The sequence below is a fragment of the Prionailurus viverrinus genome, chromosome B4, assembly GCF_022837055.1.
Source record: "Prionailurus viverrinus isolate Anna chromosome B4, UM_Priviv_1.0, whole genome shotgun sequence".
Lineage (NCBI taxonomy): Eukaryota > Metazoa > Chordata > Mammalia > Carnivora > Felidae > Prionailurus > Prionailurus viverrinus.
In genome coordinates this window covers 58,794,657-58,813,423 of record NC_062567.1, presented here as the reverse complement: position 1 = coordinate 58,813,423, position 18,767 = coordinate 58,794,657, and the positions used below count along the sequence as shown (strand labels likewise).

The following is an 18,767-nucleotide window of genomic DNA, read 5'->3' as shown; positions in this document are numbered from 1 at the left end:
GTGGTACAAATATGTATTTAAAGGAGGTGCTTTCCTGAGAGGTGTAGCTGAGGAGGATGCCTGCATTTGAGCTGAATTTGGCTCTGAGGCTTCCTGGTACATTTTCTTTTCCCTTATTTAGACAAGGTAGTAAAGTACTTCATAAGTGAGTTTCTTCTCTTACTCACGTGCTGTACAAGGAGAGAAGCCCACTTGTACTGAAGTAAAATTACCTGAAAAATACGTTTTCCTAGGAAGTGCTGTCTTGGTAAGAGGAAGATTTTTTTAGGTTGAATATTAGTCTTGAAGACTCTGGAAGAAAAAAAAACACTCTGGAAGGCTTCATACTGCCTGAAAGTTGTCATCGTTGACAATCACTATTAATAGTCGAAGCAATGAGACAGCAATGATAATGTCACTTACATTGGCCTTTATATGGGTCTCCACATTGAAAAGTTCAAGTGCCACATGCAAGGGTATAGATGGTTTCTCAGGTGTGTTATGGTCCCATTAACAAATGGAAAACCGAACTTGCAAAGGTATCTGTCTCTCTAAAGGACCCAGAAGAAGTCACTCAATGGTGACAGAAAAAAATACAACTTCAGGACCATACCTTTTAATATGCACCATCATTCCAAGTGTAGGGTTGACAAGTGTGGTTGTATACAATGTAATTAGCCTCTGAGGAGCAGGGATGCATGATACTAGAATGTTCATTCATTCCTTCATTCCATGTTCATTGAGTGTTCATTACATGCCAGCTATCACTTCAGGCAGTGGGGTACAAAGTGTCTAAGGTCACAGAGCTTCCGTTCTGGTGGCTAGAGACAAAAAAAAATCAAAATGAAGTATCAGGTAGACATAAATGCTGTGAGGCAAATAAAACAAAGGAACAGAGCTAGGAAACACAGAGCATGTCCACAGGGTCTTGTTTTCTATAGCATGGTCAAAGAAAGCCTCCACAAGAAGGTGGCATTTGAGCAGGTATCTGAAGGACATTAGGGTTCAGTAAGAGTTGTTAAAGTATAATTTTCAAACAGTCAAAAAGCGACTCTTGCATAAATAGAAGCTGAACGTATGTCAAAGATTTATTCTACTCAGTAGTTAGTAAAGGATCAATAAAATGTTAAGATTGGTTCAAAAGGGCATTGAAAAATCTGTCATTTACAGGGAGTTTAACAACGGAGTGCTCAACTAAGAAAGGATGTTACATTGGAGACTAAACTGGTTAACGTCCTACTATATTCTATATAAACTATATTCTTTGAGGTTATCTTTCTAACAGACAGAAATTGGGTCTCTCCTGGAAAAAAAAATCTATAACAAGTAACTTCACTACATCTAGGATTTTTAATCCATAGTAAACAGTGAGTAAAATAAGGCACATTCTTGTGTAAGCCTATTAAAAAATGTATCCGTGGCACATTGAAAGGACATACGGCTCACCTTTTTAAGTTTGCCTTCTCCTCCACCTCCTCCTTCTTCTTCTCCTTTTCTTCTTATAAAAAAGCCATACAGATAGCTGAAGGAAGAACATTGCAGGCAGAAACAATGTGAGTGAATCAGCCCATTTCCCTGACTCAGGGAGGATCCCTCCCACTGACGCAGACTCACACATTCACCTGGACCTTATTATGAATTTTGGTGTAAGTAAATAGCTGGGGGCAATCTGGAGAAGCTGGAAGGTTTACATTAGAAAGTGAGTGGGTACTGAAGTTGGGAGTTGGGAGTGTGGGGATTTTCAGAAGATATTAGGAAGTGAGGAGTATGAAAAGTGGTGAATGAGGGATGAATGGATTTGTGCAACAATTTGATACTTTTCTTGGGCATGAAAACATACTTTGTCTATCTCAGCTCCACCTTTCCCTGTTTCCTGAGAGACTGAGCAAAGATATGAATTAGTTCTGATTACTTTCGGTTTGTTTGTTGGACTGGGTTCAATAGGAGATGGGACCATGTCCTTTCCAGAACTTGTCTCTGAAACAATCACATGCATTAGGGTGTTTCAGCATGGAAACATTGTCACTGGAAGCTGAGCAGGAAAGGAAGTGAGAATGCCTCTCAAGTCTGGAGGGTTAGAGAAGTGCCCCTCATCCAGGGAAGACACTTGTAGTTGCCCCTCTTCTCTTCACTTTACCCACCTTCTAGCCACCGCTCTAGCTGAGGTTTTCCTAGCCTTACTTTGGGCTCTGGCGCCCCATGCCTGCCCTTCAGACCCTAGCTCCTGCCTTTCTCCACATGTTCCGGGCTGAAACCTAATCTCTGTTTTCCAAAATACCTTTTCTTCTCACTCTTCACGCTGCATACAACTCCCCCCCCCCCCCCCCCGCATGTCCCCATGGTAGTTTAACTACCATCCAAGGAAGCCAGTATCTCCAAACTCTTCACTTGGCCAACTGGGTGATGATACCATAATAACAGAGGCTCTTCAACATAAAGAGCAGGTATGGATGTAGGGAGTTTATTTTTCAGATGGTATTTATAGTCCCTCTAGGATATCTAAGTAGAAGTGTTCAGTAGGGAATTCCCACTTTCTGCCATCCCACCCTTTCACTGATGGATGGAGACAGACAGTGAGGGTTTCAGGCACCAGACAAGGAAGAGGAAATGGTGATCTGATGGAAGAGGAAAATGGTGGCGTTGACGGATACCCTATCCCCCCTGCTCCCTGCCAAGAAGGATAATGTGTGGAAAGAGGTGGACGAGGCAGCTGGGGAGAAAAGAAATGAGTTTGTAACCCCAGCCCCTTTGCTCTTAGAAAGAGGCTCTTGCTCCCAGACACTTTCTTCACACTGTCTCAAAGTCCACTAATTAGAAATTCATTTGGGTTAATATTCAAGTATCCTGAAATGATTAAGGAGACCACCATTCTTTCATTCCTTCAAGCTGGTTCAATAAACACTTGTTTACTTCCTTGTTTACTGAAGTTTACGAGAGGGTGGGAACAGAATCACACTTTCAGGATCCTAAATTAAAAGGGCAAATGCAAAGGAGGTTGGGGTAAATAGTCACTGAACAGGAAAGGATGATGACCACTTTTGTTCTGGTCTCAACTCAGAATCATCTTGCCTTCTTTGGCTAGTGATGTGAACCTTGCATCTGAGCCCTGTCCCCAGGCAACATCTCCAGGGATTCCAAAGTTCCACACTTGGTTTTCTCTTATTCTGGAGTACCACGCTCTCCGCTCCAAATTAGTCCTAGATTTTGCTAAAAGCAATGCAAATTTCAATGCATGTTCCCCTATTCATCCTGGGGGATGTTTTCAAATTTCATCCAGCTTAGAGTGGCACCAAGAAGCATTCTGTTCTCTCTCCCATCTTCAAGGTCAAGAATTTGAATCCTGATTGCTGAGAAAGGCCAGACTCCTCCTAGAAGGAAATATTTTTGTTAGAGAAGTCTGTGTCAGATTATTTCGTCTGTTAACAGCAGAACCAGAAGATAATGAGGACTATTTGACAGAGTCTAGCATTGACAAATGGTACACATTTTTGAACTCATTTCAAAGTACAAACTCCTATTTCATTTCGTTTTCTAGGGCTCTGAATAACTTATAGACAATTTAATTGCCTGTATTTGGAATAGGGAATTCCTAAAATGCTGAGTATAATATTTGGATTTAAAGAAAAAGACACCATAATAGAGGCCATTGTTCAAGTAAGTAGAGACAGGTTCATGTATTTCAAACCTTGGATAAAATATAAAGAAGATCATTGAGCTCTAATTTGAAAGAATTCCACTGAAAGACTCAGAAAGCAATCCACTGTGAGAATATGAGACAGAATTATAATATTTACTGGACAATTGTTTGCTAAGAAGCATTTATTTCATATCACTTTTTAACAAGACTGAACTGTCAAATTGTTTAAAATTCCATTGGAAAAATTTGGACTATCACAAAAGTGTTTACTCTTTTATCCTTCCATGTATATTGGATTACTCATGGAGGACAATGGAAAGAATCTGAGAAATGCTGGTTTTAACAGCAACTTAGACTGCATTTCAGAAATTTTATAGACTATGTAAACGAAAGCAACTTTTGGATATGTATTAACATAGCCGTGACACTACTGGTATAATGTAAGGCGCAGAGAAATGAAAATTCCAGCACTATCAGCAAAGATTTTCCTTTGGAAGATGACGGTACAAGTGAAACATGCTTCCCATATAACAACCGTGCTTGCATACACAAAAAAGAATCATCTTTATCTTGTTTTGCTAAATGGCATAGTTAGCTCCAGCAGCTATGATTCTGAGTCTGTGCAATAATACATGACCTTTTATAGTCATTCTGGAACTATGGAATTATCACCTATGAAGACACTGTAATCATACATAACCTTAGATCACCCACTGAATATACTTCCATGAAAAGCATGTTTAGAACAAAGCCAAATTTTTTCTTGGTATGAAAATCACTTTTGATTCTCCATTCTAATACCAGATAGGCACTTCCACTGGTCATGTGTGAGTTCCAAGGACATAGATAACTCACGATGATGCAACAGGTCTTAGCTACATGAGGATCACCTGGAAGGCTGGTATCAGCAGATTGCGGGGTCTCTGCCCCCAGAGTTTCTGAGCAGTGTACCTAAAATGGGCAGAGAATGCATTTCTAACACATGATGTTGATGCTGCTTTCCTGGGAACCACACTTTGAGAACCGCTGCACTAAATGACTCTAGGTAGGGAGTGCTAAAAGCAATTTTAGGGAAAAAAAAATCTTACGTGTGGGTCAGGCTGGTCTTGTGAAAAATGAAAACAAAGAAAAAGCCTATAAGCTTCCCTCTAAAGGCTCAGCCTCTCTAAGGTCCCCTCCTCCATACAGAACCCTCGGCCTCCTGGTTTCCATTCTCTCTTTCCGACCTCCAGTTCTCAAAAGTACTCACAGGTCTTGCTATCTTAATTGACCCTAAGATGTACATTAACCATAGCAGCAGTTATTCCTCTCAGGGACCTTTGCATTTTGACATGGATCAAAAATTCAGACCTGATAAATGAAATCTGAACAACAAAAGGTGTTAATTTCATATGGGAAAAACTGTTACATTTCCACTCCATCACCTACATTACACTAGAGTGATCTAAAAGTCAAATCTCTTTGCATTACTTTCTTGTTCAAAGTCTTCAATGACTATCCTTCTCCCACAGGCAAATTTTAAAGGCAAGGCTTCCAGGCTTTTCCATATATGCCACTGCCTACCTTCTCAACCTCCTCAGCCACCTTGCCCTCCTTCCACTTTGTATATGACAGTACTGAACTATTTTAAATTCTTTGAAAATGACCTATTCTCAGGATCAGCTACATTATTTGGGGGACCCAGTGAAAGATGAAAATGAAGGGCCCTCTGACCAAGATGTATTAAAGAATTTCAAGACAGCACTTGCAGAGATTCGCCCAAGTCCAAAGGCTTCTGAGCACAGAGCGCTGTGTGGCTGCAGGTCACACACACCTGAGCAGCCCTGACTGTTCCAGAGACAAAAATCTCTAAGTCCCTTGGCGCTTGTCTTGGGGTATCACAAAGAAACCAGTCAGGGTGTGTCATTTCCTTTTGTTCTGAGTTGGTATCTCTAGGTTTGTTGAATGTCAAATGCAGGAAAGCACCTGAGCTTCGCCATGCCTTTGTTCATTTTCCAGGAAAACTCTTAGGTAGCCAGAGGGTACAATGTACTGCTTTGACCCTGGCACTACTTGCTCTCCTTATGCCACTGTCCTAATCTCTCCCTCTTTTGTACCTTTGCAAGGTACCATTCCTGCCTCCTGAAATGCCATTCCCTGTTTCTCACCTGATTAACTTGCATTCAACCATCCTTAGAGGCTCAGCTGAGGCTCCTCTTCTGCTGGGAGGCCTTTCCCAAATTCCAGAGCCCCTGCGTGCACAGTACACTCTGCCCTTTAGTGGTTAGCCTGCTGGGTTTTCATCTTGTTCGCATGAGCACTGTATTGACTAAGCTCCAGGCTATTCCAAAGCATCGATGGTGTCTTCATCTTTGTATCTGCAGAACCTAGCACGACATCTGGATTGGAGAAATGGCTTCAAAATGCTCATAACGTGGAAGAACAGGAGGTCATGTGTGCTAACATTTTTCACAACTCAAAAATAGTTTCTTGGAAGAAAACCATTTCTGAAGCTGACAGGCAGCTTACATGGGACTCAGAATTCTTCCAGAACTCCTAGGTGAGGTGGTCAACTGACTTCTAGTTACCGCAAAGGAAGGAAGCTCTGGGGCAAATACTGAACTGCTTAGCCTCTTGAACCTAATCTGAGTGGGTGTGAACCCCCGAGACGTGTTCAGTCCCACTCAGTGGAGGAATCTAACACATGAGAGTCTGAGAGAGTCATCAAGAATGCCTTTCCTAGACCGGCTTCATATGGGAACTTTTAATCTTAATTCAAATATCAGAGACTGTCTGAGGTCTACAGTCAACTTTCCAGGGCTGATGATCTAGTTTGTGGTTGATGTAAGTTATTTGCGTCTCCTCCTCCTTCGTGACTTCTGACTACTCACTGTCGTTCTACCCTGAGTGGGTGGTGAAATACCTTACAAGCTGAAATTCAAACCAATAAAGTCTGCTTTTTGTAAGTTTATGGTTTATCTATGAATTTCATGTACCCAAGCTATCTTCATCCCTGGCTGATTCAAAATTTGAGCAGTGGCAGGATATCATATTTACTTAGGTATTTTTCTCCAACTTGCGGGAATATACTATTCTGGGTTTCTGGGTGCATTTTGAGAGAAAATCCAGGAAGCTTTTTTTTTTTAATATAATATTCTTAGTTTTTTTTTAGCCATTGGTATATACTTTGTGCCTGCAAACAGTCTAGGATTGAAGCAGCATCTGGTTTGTTTTCTTTCTGGCCAGGCCAGGGAGAAAAGGGAGCTAGTTGTTCCTGACTTTCTCCATAGACTGCTGCTTCTTTCTCTCTTTCTCTTCCATCTCTCATGACGCTGGTGGGCTTTCACTCCCTTGAGGGGCCTCCAGCCCTCGGACATCACTAAAGAACTGGGACAAAGGGTGGTCAGGTTCAGACACAAATCTCAAAAGGCAAACAAGGTTAGATTCCTCTTCAGCTGACACTGAAGCCTGAATCCCTATTCAGACAGGCACACTAGCCCACCTGCTCCAAAAGCAAATCCTGGGCTGCCTAAACCACACCACTCATAATGGAGTGTCAGGGAGCATAGGAGAAAGTCCTGAGTGACCCAGAAGTGTGTCTCAATAGTAAGGCAACTTTATCTCTCCAATGTTAATGGTTCTGTTTGCTTGGCTACTTAATTCACTTAGGAGCCTTACAAATTGCAAATTTGTAGACTTACAAATTTATAGACTTAGAATCTGGACTCTCAGGGTTGTGAGGGAATTCAACAGGTTGTATAGTTGGTCCCTTCCAACACCTGAGTCCCTCTCTGCCACTGCCATGCCTGGGTTTTGTTATTATCTGTGCTTAAACGTTACCAAGGATGGCGAATTTACTGCTTGCCCAAGGTCACCCATTTCATCCTTGAGTAGCTCTTTTAGAAATATCTTCTTTTCATAAACCAGATGTCAGCTAAAGTCAACTTTCCCTTTCATATTTAAATGAAACTGTTTTGAATTCTCATGCCTTATGAGGTAAGCCATTCAGCAACTCTTTCAAACTCTTCCTTAATCTTTGACATGTGGGCAGGAGGTTGTTTATAACTGTCCCGGCCACCTCTGGCTGAGGCTTAATCGCTCCATGTATGGAGCCCTCTCTTTTCTATGCCTACTCTCTTTTCTACTGTCGCCTCTTCCTCCACACTAAGCAGCGCTCTGTTTTCCTGTTGGGACATTCCACGTGAGCCTGTCTCAAACACAAGGCTGTGCAAGTGTGTGTGACATACTTTTACAGGACAATTCAGACAACTGCTGGAGTCAACAGTGCAGTGACCAATCTGCTTATGACTAAATATTGCACATTTCTAGTCTTCAAAGCCTCTCAGGTACCTCATCACCAGGACCTCATTCCCTGGCCACATTTCCCTGTAGCTTCCACCTCCCACCTTGTACTCGGCCCCCTCTTTTCTTTTAACTCCTCCCCTCTTCTGTCAAATTCTTGGCTTACGTCCCAAATCCTAGTTGACTTCCTCTGTAGAGAAATTTGGTTTTGCCTTTATCTTCTAGACCTTGAGCTTGGGATCTCTTGGCCCACATCCAGGGCAGTTTACCAATGTGTTTCCCCAAAGACAGTCTACTCCCTAAAAGCCTTGCGCCAGAGGATACCCTGTCCCCATATGGTTACACAAAGTCCACGTCTGACTCCCTGTCAGCTCTACCCAGTTCATTCCAACCTGCCTTCTCTTGGCTGGCTTCTGACTCTGGAGTCATTGCTGTAGACAGAAAGAACACAGGCTTTGGAATCCGACCAGAGTCTGAATCCCAGATCTACTATTCATCAGTCATGTGACATCACTGGGCTAACTTCTGAAGACCATCATTCTCAGCTAAGAAATGGTAATTATACCATCTAAAGAATTTACGTGAAAATTTGATTAGATAATATACAGTGTCTGGCACATAGTAGACCTTCAACAGTTTTTATTTATTTGAATTAAAATAAAATAAGATGGAGATCAGCCTTGAACATCTATCTCCCAAGCAAACAGAACCATTTATGCCAAATAAGCAAAACTAAATGCAGCTTCTTTTCTAAGTGTACATGAAACTTACCTTAGGTTATTTCTTGTATATGCCACTGATAATCATAACAGAAATTTAAAATGTCCTCCTAAAATGGTATAAGAAAAGCACTTTTAACCAATCCCCTGCCATCTGGAAACCCCCACCATAATAACCAATCACTGTAAAGGTTAAGCAACTTCCTCATTGTCAGTTTATAAGCCATCCTATAACATCATGCCTCTGAACTTCATACCAGTTTTGGGTCTCAAGCACTGCTGACGGTGACCTTTTTTTCTCATTCAGTAAAATATTCATATCAAGTAAAGCTCTCTAAATTTTCTTTTAACCCTTTCCTTCTCCCCCAACCTCAAAAAGCTTCAAAGCTGGTGCAGATGAACCCTCCCCAGCCTGGTTGGTTCCCTGCTTGTTTGACCCCTGATCCCTCCCTCCTTGCTATCTTGGCTTTCCTGCCATTTCATCTGGTCCCTGCTTTCATTCCCAGCTTTGGCTTTCATGACTCAGTCACTCCCACTCATACGCAGAAGTGGAAGAAATGTCTCCTTCTGCCTCTCGCTTTATTTGCCATCATGATTCTGACTTACCTGGAAACAGCTTCAAAGATGATTAAGTTATGGCTCACAGATATAAATGAGCCGTTTCCGAATTTCCAAATGGCATCAGAAGCGCTGAGATCACCATGAAGATGCATCGTCTTCTTTGTCAGAGAGGACTGAAGAAACGCTGGCGGTCATATCTCTTTTTGGAATCTCCTAAGTAAGGACCTCAGTAGCCCTGAAAGAAAAAAACAAAACAAAACAAGTCAGAGATACCATGATAGCTGTCACAACCCAAACCTCGCGAACACATATTTAAAAATGTTAAATAAGCAAATAAAATATCGTGCAACATAATCTCTGTTCTGGTGCTAAATAACTTTGTTTTAAATATACAAAACTCCAAACATAAGCCCTTAAGGATAAAATGCTAGTAATGAAATTGATACTAAGTGAAGACGACCATTTTTTATGAAATATTTATTGACTTACCACATAGGCTATCTGAACCTCAAAACTAACTCAGCCTCTGCCGTGGTGGGACTTCAGGATGGAGGCTGACAGAGAACGTACCCTCACCCACTCAGCCAGGCAGATGCTCCGGGATGCACATGTCATTCAGATTTGGCTATTCTTGTGGTGTGGGGAAAGAGCTGCATGATTTCACTGGCATTTCCATACCAGAGAGGAATTCTAAGAGAAAGTATCATATTTGAGCTGCTTGAGGGGACTGTTCCATAAGCAATTTCAGGCAAATTATTTATCTCTTTGAGGTGTACATGCTTATTTGCACAAAGAGTATAAAAATGAATGCCACTATGAGTTTGAAAACAGGTCTGGCTATTATAACAAAAGTCAAAATAACCGCGGTTTAAAAGAGGCGGGATGTTTTCTCTCTCATGATACAGTCTGAACCCAACGAGTCCAGAATTAACAGCATAGCTCCCCAGTTTGGGGCCAGGCTCCTCGGATCCTGTTTTGCATCTTCAACACATAGCTTTCACCTCAGGGCTAAACTGTCTGTTCCCAACTCTTGTCTCCACATCTACATTCCAGCCAGTGAAAAAGAAGGAGAAGGGAAGGGCACAATCTTACCCTAAATTTAAGGGTATGAACTGTAAGTTGTTTATATCTTTCTGCTCGCATCCCATTGGCTAGTGGGATCACCCATATGGGAAGAGAGGGAAACAAACCACAAGGGACTCTTAATGATTGAGAACTGAGGGCCAATGGAGGGAGGTGGGTGGTAGATGGGCTAGATGAGTGATGGGTACTAAGGAGAGCACTTGTGATGAGCACTAGGTGTTGTAAGTGATGAATCACTGAATTCTATTTCTGAAACCAATAATGCACTGTATGTTAACTAACTAGAATTTAAATTAAAAAAAAAAATCAGGACTTGTCTTGCTAACAAAGGAAAAGAGAATACATACTCCAGGACAGCTAGCAACTATCCTCAAAACAATATAGGTAGAATGTTTGACACAAAGTCAATGTTCAATCGATAGTAATGTGTTTTTTTATAATAAGCAAAAATTTAAATAAGTTGATTTTATTTCATTCTTGATATAGAGACAAAAGAAAAAGGTGCGTGTATCTCCACACAGAGACTCACAACGTGGGTCTGATTAAGAGTGGCTGTGGTTTGGAAATAGAGCGACCGGCGCTGCACTGGCCTTCTGGCCCTGCTGGGTTTTAGGCAGTGAAGGCTTCATCTGTGGGCCCAGCCTTGCCCGGTCCCCCAACCAATCCCGATCAGGTGATCACTGGTGAGCAGTCTTTCAGCTCTACATGTACCATCTGGTGTGTGTTGGGGGAGTCCAAATTGTAGTCTGCCCATAATGCCCAATTCATTTTTTCAATTCATGAATCTGGCCTTCTGGTGAATTTTTTCCCCTTGTCCACTGGTGCAAACATACCTCATGAGCAAGCCTACCCAAAACATTATACAGGGGGACATTACTCACATCCTTTGTATACACTGCCATGCTGCTATCATTACCTTTCATGCAAGGAGTCTTTCCTCAAGTTCCAAGAAAGAAAAGAGAAATAAAAAGAAAAAAAAGAAAGAGAAAAGAAAAAGAAAAAGGAAAAGAAAAAGAAAAAAAGGAAAGGGAAGGGAAGGGAAGGGAAGGGAAGGGAAGGGAAGGGAAGGGAAAGGAAGGGAAGGGAAGGGAAGGGGAGGAAAGGAAAGGAAAGGAAAGGAAAGGAAAGGAAAGGAAAGGAAAGGAAAAGAAAGGAAAGGAAAGGAAAGGAAAGGAAAGGAAAGGAAAGGAAAGGAAAGGGAAAAGACAATCAGAAGCCAAGACAGTAGGAAACCATGCCAAAGAGTTATATATCCAGAATAGAAACCATAACACTAAGCACAAACTTCAGAGTGGGACTCTGCAGTAGTGGGTGGTCACGTGGCAGTGTTCCATAAACTCCAGATCACAATACAGGATGACATAAGACATGTCCTACCATATTGGGAGGGAGAATTGATGGCGGTGGGGGGAGAAAGGGTGACTCATGCCATCATTCCTCACTCGAATGATTCTTACAGTCGGCAGGACATCCAAGAAGGACATACCCCGAGTGAAAATTACTTGACCATTTGGCAAAGTACTAAGTACTAAGATAGTATTTCACCAACAACTAGAAAAATTTCAAGTTAAACCATGGAAAAGTCACCCTGTGGGTGTGGAAAGGAATAATATTTTAAGATAGGCTCTGGGGCTTTCTCTGTCAAAAATGAAATAGCCTGACCAATCAGAACAGGACTCAATAAAGGGAGAAATTTCACATGAACTCTTCAACTAATGATAAAATAAGAATAGAACTCAATGTGAGAGCTTCAATGGATCTAAGAGGCCACCCGAACTCAGTGTTTTATGGTTCAGAAAGCTACAGATTTGCTTAGCCCATATGTGGCAGAGCCACAATGAAAACCCGAGCACTGGAGGCTCCTGGTCCAGTGAGCCTTGGCAGGAACTTTCTGACATCAGAGGAATCTTTTATTCTAAAAAGAAAATATTTCTTGTGGGAAATCAGTACTATGTTCTTAAACTGATTTTATCAAAAAAAGGACGAGACTGGAGATGGCGAAACAAATCCTAAGTGTATAAACAATGTCATCCAACTGTTGTATAATGACTACATTCCAGAGGGGTTTTCAGAGTGACAAATGACTTCAAACAAACATTTGGTTCTGGCGGCACTTTTTGTAAGTAGCTTTAGAGGAACTGTGGAATGCAGAAGAATGCAGAAGAGAGTGGTGATCTAACCAGACTGGGAATGAGGAAAATCCTATGTCAAGTGACTGGAACAGAGAATAAAGTAATGTTTATGAAATTCCCCTTTCTATCTGAGTGAGACAACAGGGACTGCCTAGACCCAGATGTTCCATGTAAGTGAAGAGTTGCTCCACGTGACCCAAACCCAATGGCAGGGACCAGACTGCACATGTGGGAGAGCAACAAGCCACCATCCCGCCAGCAAGGAGAGCAGGTAGAAGCTGGCAGGCAATGGGTAGTGTGGGAGGCAGCAGGTTGAGGGGAAAGGGCACTGCACGAGGATTCAGAGGACTTGGGTCCCAGTCCTGGCACTTTCACTAGTTGTCCTAGTTGTGCCACCTTGGGTAGGTTACTTAACATCTCTCTGGATGGGCTTCAGTTTCCTACTCCATAAAAGGAGAAGGTTTCATTCCATCTTTGCCGGCTCGAAAATTCGCTTTCCAGGGTTCACTAGTCAAATGCCTACAGCAATGTTTCCCAACCCCCCAACCTGAGGCAGTTTGGCCCTTCAGGAGACATCTGGCAATGTCACAACTGGTTGTCACACAGTGGGAAGGGGCTACTGCCGTTGGCATTAGGTGGGTGAGGGACAGGGATGCTATTCAACACCTCCAAATACAAGGAAAGCTCCCCACAACAAAGAATCACACAGCCTAAAATGTCAATAATGCCAAGGCTGAAAAACACTAACTGAAAGGACAATATGACAAACCCATTTCAGCCAATTATTGTCATGTTGCCAGATCTGTTGAAGAGAATTTGAAAATGTGGATTTTTTTGTAAAATATGCCCAATTGAAGAGAGAGCAACATATTTTTTTTAATACATAGAAAACACTCTGGGAGCCAAATAAAATGGGGCTTTAGGACAAATTCTGTCTGCAAGCTGTCAATTCCTGAAATCTAATTAGCCACATACTGTCCAAGTAATTAGTGTCATTTAACTGAAAGCGTGGATTTGTTCATCTGTGTCTAGTTATCTGAGCTAAAGTGAAGCAGGTCACGGTTAATCTGTGTGTGTGCTCATACACACGTCTGTGTGATATAGTGGAAAAAACACTACATGAAGTGTTCAGAGACATACCCACTTACCATGTGGGTAACTTGAGGGTCAGAATCATTAAATTCTCTGAACAGCAGGGTCTCCACTTTCATGGAGGGTATCAATATTCTGTCTACTTCTCCAGGTTGTCACAGGATAATAGTATCATGGAGCTGAGGGGTGCCTAGGTGGTGCAGTCAGCTAAGCCTCAGGCTCTTGATTTTGGCTCGGGTCATGATCTCATGGGTTCATGAGACCGAGCCCCACGGAGGGTTTGGTGTTACCATCATGGAGCCTGCTTGGGATTCTCTCTTGCTCTCACCCTCTCGCTCTACCCCTCACCTCACAAAAATAGTAAATATTTAAAACAATAAAATAAAAATACGTATCTTGGAGCTGGAAGGATCTTCAGAAATCACTTCATACACAGTTATGCCCAGAGAAGTGAACCCATGACGTTGCCCTCGAACTCAGTCAATGGCAGGCCGGGGGCTTGGAAGCAGGTGTCCTGACTCCCTATCTTTAGTTCTGTGCGGGTGAGAGGCAGGGAGATGGTGTGGGTGAGAGTGCCAGATGTACACTCTTCCAGATGTGGTCTGCCAGCATTCGATCTTTCAGTTGTGCCTGAGCACACCCGAAAGAGACCCGAGGAGGAAATGAGAGGGACAGGAAAGCTCTCTGGAGCCTGTAAATGGCTCCCCTGTCTCCCAAACGGAAGGTTGGTGTTGGCGTTCGTTTTTCTCCAGCGTACACCAGCAGGCAGGTCTCTGGTCAGCAGCAATGCAAGTGCCTGATATTGAGCAAAAGGAGGCCTGAGCCAGAGCGTGTGACTGGCTCAGCACGGACACTGTACCCTGCTCAGAAAAACTATGCAAGAGCACCTCCGCACCATCAGTGGGCTGCTGAGAGGAACAGTGAGGTCACGGCGCCACAGGGGCCCACGCCGTTCATGGGAGCTAGTGGCCTCAGGTGACCCTCCAAGGCTAACCATGGTGTATAGACAGAACCCTTCCCCCACCTGCCTCCTCGGAGCACCTCCAGTGCTTTCCTGCCCGCGACTTTGTTCCATTACTGCCTCCTGTTGGGGATGAGCCCCGTTCCTGTGCTTACCTAAGGGCCTGGGTCGGCAGCTCACAACCGGGCCAGGGGCTGCCTCTGAGGCTTTGCCGAAGTGCAGCGTGCGCATGTCTGTTCTGCAGCCGGCTTTCCCGTGGGGCGGTGGTGCGCCCCGGGGCGGAGTTTCAGCTCCCACCCGGGCTGCCCTGCGCAGGTCAAGCAACTGCGTTCTTAAGTTCTCAGAGTCGCTTCCGTCTTCTCTTAGCCTGCTCGCTGGCGGCGGTCGCACGGAGAGGCCCGGGTGTTGGCATCAACATTTAGAGCTTCTGTCTTTTTTCTTTAGTGCTAACCCGTCTCCCAAGCCCATGGTGAACATCACCACGGGCTGTCCTGTCCGTGGAGCGGGTGAGACAGAATTGGCTGATGCTGCAGCCGCTGCCGTGCCGTGCGCTCGGCTGCTCCAGCAGGTTTCACATTTTTTAGTGTAATGACAGAGTTTTCAGTTACTTACAGGATGTAATTATAAATACATATTTGCAACAGAACCAGCTTGATGTGCTTATTTTTCCATTAATAGCACACTGCACTTTTTGGAATGTGTGTACCACCCTTTCCTTAAAGCTCAGCTAAAGCCTTAACCTCCCCCTCTTAGGCCTTCCAGCCAATGTCTTTCTTATGTCTGTACCACTGACTGGGGACTGGAGACTCTCTCTGTCTCATCTGTTTATGTGGGATTGAAGGAAGAGTCACCTACTGTGTGTTCTACCCAATATAAAGAGTATTAACCTTGAAAAGCAACACTTCTTAGATCCTCTTTATCTCCATCATGTGAGCTAGTGCTGTAGTTACTAGACTCCCAAGAAGATTTAGAGTTCACAGAGACTTTGAGGGCCAGGGACCTAATAAAATAGCATCTTGCTTCCATGTGAGAGTGATAAGTATTTTGAAGAATCAGACATGGGAGTAGCAGAGATAAAGGCCAGTGACTAAAATGAAGTTGGAAGACACAGCTCAGGGTGAGATCCAGCTGAATGTCAAGGTGTCAAATAAGTGGCAGTAGTGGTGGTCTGGCCAGGCCTCTCACTGGTGAGGCGGAACAGTGGAGACAAGTTCTCAGGTAGATGCTCATCTCCAAAGAGAAGAAGGACAGGGTTATTAGTCACCACTAGATTTACCTCAAATTTACCAATTTGCAAAACCAGTGTAGCTGCCTTGAGCCAAGTCACTAAAGGGGCAAAGAGAAATGGAAGTTACACTTGTAAGCTCCCTCCATATGGAAGGCTGCATGAGATGTGGGGGAGGCTTGTTCTCCCTTAAAATTTATTTTTATTTCTTTTTAATTTATTTTTAATGTTTATTTTTGAGAGAGAGGAGGAGAGCACGAGTGGAGGAAGAGAGGGGGCGGGGGGGGCGGACAGAGGATCTGAGTGGGCTCTGTGGTGACAGCACAGAGCCCGATGTGGGGCTGAAACTCACCAACCATGAAATCACGACTTGAGGTGAGGTCAGACGCTTGACTGACTGAGCCACACAAGTTCCCCAACAGTTTATTTTATTTTTTTTTTATTTATTTTTTATTTTTTTAATGTTTATTTATTTTTGGGAGAGAGACAGAGGATGAGCCAAGGAGGGGAAGAGAGAGAGGGAGACACAGAATCTGAAGCAGGCTTCAGGCTCTGAGCCACAGAGTTGACTTTCAGCACAGAGTCCAACACAGGGCTTGAACTCACGGACTGAACTGGGAGATCATGACCTGAGCTGAAGTCGGACGCTTAACCGACTGAGCCACCCAGGTGCCCCCCAACAGTTTATTTTAAATGATGGCAACATCCAAGCTATTTTTTCCAATATCTTTACCAAATTTGAACACACGTCCTTGAAACCTCACCCAAATCCCAGCGCAATCTTCTGACATTACCGATTCCTCTTGAAACATGTTTATGTTTCAAGCAAGTGATTTTATAGCAAGAAGTGATTTTATAGCATCATAAAACGATCATATTACTAAGGATTCATACACAAACACTTCTTAACTTATTAACTGAACTAATTCATTTCTTCAGTGCCTGCATTAGTATGGCCTATCTGTAATTCACTCGCCTTTGCAGAGACAGGGGAGAACATGATGGGAGAGTGAGAGCGGCTCAGAACTGAAGCCTGTCCACCCCATGGAGACTGGTAGGAAAGGCAACATCTATAGGAGAGCTTAATTAGGCCAATCCAGGGGATAGATTCAAATCCGTGACCAGAATTTGTGAGGCTAAGGAAGCAGCATTAAAAGGCTGTAGTTTATATTTTTCTCATTTTTTTCTTTCTCTATATAAAAGACTTAAGTTTTTTAAAAGCAGTGTTAGTTGCACAGCAAAATTGAGAGGAAGATACAGAGATTTCCCAAATACTCCCTGTCCCCACATGTGCATAGCCCCCCTGATTACCAAAATCCCCCACCAGAGTGGTACACTTATTATAATTGATGAGCCTATATGGACACATTATAATCACCCAAAGTCCACAATTTACTTTGGGTTGACTCTTTGTATTCCAAGGGTTGGGCAAATGTATAATGATATTTATCTATTATTAGAGTATCATACTGAGTATTTTTACTGCCTTAAAGATCCTCTGTGCTATTCGTTACTTTCCCCTTCACCTGCTGTCCCCCTCATCACTGATGTTTTCAATGTCTCCATAGTTTTGCTTTTTCCAGAACGTCACATAGTTGTAATCATACAGTATATAGCCTTTTCAGATTTTCTTTCACTTACTAATATGCATTTAAATTTCCTCCAGGTCTTTTCATGATTTGAGAGCTCATTTCTTCTTAGCAATGAATAATATTCTACTGTCTGGACTTACCACAGTTTATCCATTGACCTACTGAAGGGCATCTTGTTTGCTTCCAAGTTTTAACAATTATGAATAAAGTTGCTATAAACGTCCACATGCAGGTTTCCTGTGTGGACATGAGTTTTTGACTCCATTGGATAAATACCAAGGGGCACAGTTGCTGGACTGTATGGTAAGGGTATTATGCTCAGCTTTGTAGAAACCACTAAATCGTCTTCCAAGTGGCTGCATCATTTTGCATTCCCACCAGCAATGAGTGTTGTCAGCATCTGATGTCAGTGTTCCAGGTTTTGGCTATTTTAATAGGTGTGCAGTGGTATCTCATCATTGTTTTAATATGCATTCCTCTGATAACACAGGGTAGGGCATCTTCTCATTTGCTTATTTGCCATCTATATATCTTCCTTGGTGATGTGTCTGTTAAGGCCTTTAGATCATTTCCTAATTGGGTTGTTTGTTTTCTTATTGTTGAGTTTTAAGTATTCTTTCTATATTTGCATAATGGTCCTTTAGCCAATGTATCCTTTGCAAATATTTTTTCCCAGTCTGTGACTTGCCTTCTCATTGTCTTAACATTGCCTTTCAAAGAGCAGAAGTTTTAATTTTAATGAATTCCAGCTTACCAACTATTTATGTCATGGATCATGCCTTTGGTGTTGTACCTTAAAAGCCATCACCAAATCCAAGTTCATCTAGTTTTTTCTCCTATGGTATCTTCAAGGAGTTTTATAGTTTTGGATTTTTACATTTAGGTCTGTAATCCATTTTAATTTTTGTAAAGGGGGAATATCTGTGCCTAGATTCATTTTTTTTGTCTGTAGATGTCCTTTTCTGTCCAAAGACTCTTTTTTCAATTTTATTGCATTTGCTCCTTTGTCAAAGATCAGTTGACTACATTTATGAGGGTCTACTTCTGGGGCTTTTTTTTTCTGTTCCATTGATGCATTTGTCTATTCTTTTTTTTTTTTTAAGATTTTATTTTTAAGTAATCTCCACACCCAACATTGGGCTTGAAACCATAACCCCAAGGTCAAGATTTGCATGCTCCTCTGAGCCAGCCGGGCACCCCTCTATTTGTCTATTCTTTTGCCAACACCACACTGTCTTGTTACTGTAGCTTTATAGTGAGTCTTGAAGTTGGTAATGTCAATTCTCCATCTTTGTTTTCCTCTTTCAATATTGTGTTGGCTATTCTGGATCCTTTGCTTCTCCATGTAAACCTTAGAATTAATTTATCCATATCTATAAAATAACTTGCTGAGATTTTGATTGGGATAGCATTGAATCTATAGATCAAATTGGGATGAACTGACATTTTGACAATATTGAGTCTTCTTTTCCATGACATGAAGAATCTATATTTATTTAGTTCTT

The 18,767-nt window shown here is 42.5% G+C and overlaps 1 long non-coding RNA gene across 1 annotated transcript; it reads right to left on the bottom strand.

Moving 5' to 3' along the window:
- Positions 1–4,245: 4,245 nt before the first annotated feature.
- LOC125171269 (uncharacterized) lies at positions 4,246–14,690 on the bottom strand. Its single transcript, XR_007154237.1, has 5 exons — positions 14,601–14,690; positions 9,223–9,412; positions 8,669–8,726; positions 5,764–5,982; positions 4,246–4,567 (listed from the first exon to the last, which is right to left on the bottom strand). It is a non-coding gene; the product is annotated as an uncharacterized LOC125171269 (long non-coding RNA).
- Positions 14,691–18,767: the final 4,077 nt, after the last annotated feature.